Source organism: Pan paniscus, chromosome 1, assembly GCF_029289425.2.
Source record: "Pan paniscus chromosome 1, NHGRI_mPanPan1-v2.0_pri, whole genome shotgun sequence".
NCBI classification, from domain to species: Eukaryota; Metazoa; Chordata; class Mammalia; order Primates; family Hominidae; genus Pan; species Pan paniscus.
The window spans coordinates 210,226,559-210,229,475 of NC_073249.2; the positions used below are offsets into that span (position 1 = coordinate 210,226,559).

At 48.3% G+C, this 2,917-nt stretch overlaps 1 non-coding gene across 1 annotated transcript; it reads left to right on the plus strand.

Moving 5' to 3' along the window:
- The first annotated feature begins 1,543 nt into the window (after window positions 1-1,543).
- LOC112438668 (U1 spliceosomal RNA) lies at window positions 1,544-1,707 on the plus strand. The gene has a single exon (XR_003027048.4). It is a non-coding gene; the product is annotated as a U1 spliceosomal RNA (small nuclear RNA).
- The last annotated feature ends 1,210 nt before the right edge of the window (window positions 1,708-2,917 follow it).

The following is a 2,917-nucleotide window of genomic DNA, read 5'->3' on the forward strand; positions in this document are numbered from 1 at the left end:
CCGGACACTGGTGGGATCTCGACCCCAGCCGTGGTGTCCAGGCTCTTGACACCATCTCGAGAACAAAGTCAAAGATGAGTCAGCAGATAGTGAAAGAAGAGATTTATTGCAAAGCAAAAAGTACACACTCAAGAATGGGGAGTTCAGGCATACCCAAGAGAGAACAATGGGTTCTGGGGTTTCATCTTGATGGGTTTCTTTAACCAAGGAGTGGAATGTTCACGAAAATTCCTGGGTAAAGGTGGAGATTTCTCGGAACTGTGGTGCCATCCATTTTTACATCAAATATTGGTCTCAGAACTGTCACGGCACTGGCGGGTGTGTGATTTAGTATGTCAATGAGCATATAATGAGGGCCTAGGTAAAACCTCCATGAAATCCAGCACCACGTTAGGTCCACTCAGTCTTAGCCAGCTTGGTCCACACCCTGGTTTTTCAGCATCTTAACAGCCCATAGCCTCAAGTCATGTAAATCTGCTGCCTAGAATTTGTTATCCTGTGACCACCCTGTAGTATTCCTGTCTGAAATCTACTTGTAAATATTCAAATGGTCTTTGACTTGGGCATTCCAACTTTGCTTACTTCACAGTGTTTCCTGCGTAATATATAAGAAAAGATGATCCAGACATTGTTAAACATCTCAAATAAGATGTAGCCCAGGTATTTGTGTCAAATTTGGATTATTTTGATTTCGTCTTTGCAGAATATAAAAAAGTAACATGAGGTAAGCACTAAGGTGTGGAGATGGCTGTGCAAGAGATGACAAAGTCCAGCACCACGCTTGAGAGTGTCCAATCATCTCTTCTGGGGCAGCATAGTTTTCTACAATACTGATTTTGGAAACAAACAAACAAACAAAAAAAACCTACAAGATTCATGAAACTGGACAACTGTCTTTATAACATTACCAGTGATAAAACCAGTAAGGAAGGCTGGTTTGCAGTCATCTGAGCAGCCTCTTTACTTTCATAAACATGGTTTCTCTCGGCTTCCAATTGCAAGCGGAATGCTGCATCACAGGGATAAGGATGTGAAAAGAACCGATTTCTTTTGTAATCTGAAACATTCTAGTCTGCGAATTAAAAGCCATTATTTGAAGAAGGATGCCCCGGCTCCATCTGGCCACTGAAAGGTTGCTCCTTAACACAGGCTAAGGACCAGCTTCTTTGGGAGAGAACAGACGCAGGGGCGGGAGGGAAAAAGGGAGAGGCAGACGTCACTTCCCCTTGGCGGCTCTGGCAGCAGATTGGTCAGTTGAGTGGCAGAAAAGCAGACGGGGACTGGGCAAGGCACTGTCGGTGACATCACGGACAGGGCGACTTCTATGTAGATGAGGCAGCGCAGAGGCTGCTGCTTCGCCACTTGCTGCTTCGTCACGAAGGAGTTCCCGTGCCCTGGGAGCGGGTTCAGGACCGCTGATCGGAAGTGAGAATCCCAGCTGTGTGTCAGGGCTGGAAAGGGCTCGGGAGTGCGCGGGACAAGTGACCGTGTGTGTAAAGAGTGAGGCGTATGAGGCTGTGTCGGGGCAGAGGCAGAAGATGTCATACTTACCTGGCAGGGGAGATACCATGATCACGAAGGTGGTTTTCCCAGGGCGAGGCTTATCCATTGCACTCTGGATGTGCTGACCCCTGCGATTTCCCCAAATGTGGGAAACTCGACTGCATAATTTGTGGTAGTGGGGGACTGCGTTCGCGCTTTCCCCTGACTTTCTGTGGTTTCAACAATAGACTGTACGCCAAGGGTGATATCTTTTTTTTGTATTGGTTTGTGTTTTGGTTGGCGTCTTAAATGTTAATCCTACAGTGAAGAGCTAGGGAATAGGAAGTAACATGTCGCGTGCTCGCCATAGCAGAAAAAGCGAGCATCAGACGTACGGCTTTGTAACACAAGTTAACTATGGTGAAGTCTGCTCAGCTCTTTTTTTTCTACTCTGGCTGCTTTTTGCAGGGATTGTTCCGTGGTTTCCATTCTCTTGGGTTCTCACCCTGTGTGAAAATTTTCGTGTTTTTCCCTATCCCCCAGTCACCTCTTACACAGCCTCTGCTTCCAAGCGCAGCCCCCACAGGAGTTTGTAGGATTTCTGTGCTAGCGGGGAATGTGTTCTCACCTCATAGAGCCAGGTAGAAACTACGCAGATGGGCGCTGTTCTCCGGGAAGAAAGCAGGGCCTTTGGGGCTCTCAGTGTCCCCGTTGGGTTGTAGACATAACACGCTTACTTTGCGTAGGGGAACGGCTCTGCCGGCCCCCAGGTGCCCTCGCGCATATTCATGGAGGCCCGCACGTCAGAACCGCAGTCTCACCTGTCTTGGCGGAAATGCCCTGCGATCCTCCCTGAGATAGAAGGCGGGAAGTTTTATGAGGAGCCGGTCCAGTTTCCCTACTATCTCCTGCCGTTTATATATCTAGTCTTTCTTCAGACTTTAAGCGACAGCTTCTTGTTTGATGTCTCGCTCCCACGTCCTACATCCACTGCCAGGCAACTTTCTAGATAGCACCCTGACCCATCCTTCCCACCCCCAAGCAGCCCTTCCTATTTCTGGTGCCAGTGTCCTCTCCAGTCCCTCTTTCTTCAGGCCCTCGCTTATCACCTTCATGGACAGAAAATACTTAGCTCTCTCTCAACCTGCGGTTTATACCTGACACGCGTCAGTGCCCTGGCAAATTCCTTAATACCCCTTCTCAAATGGCACTGAAAATGCATTTCTTTTTAACTCCCAGAACTATCTAATTGGTTTTGTCCCTGCACTACATGAATACTAGTATTCCACTACAGAGGAAAACCCCAGGCCTAGCGATGGCGGTTCTGGGCATTGTGCCAGCCTCTCCCAGGGTATGTTTTCTGACCTCACCTACTTTTGATCAACTGAGGTCAGGAGTTCGAGACCACCCTGACCAACATGGCGAAACTCCGTCT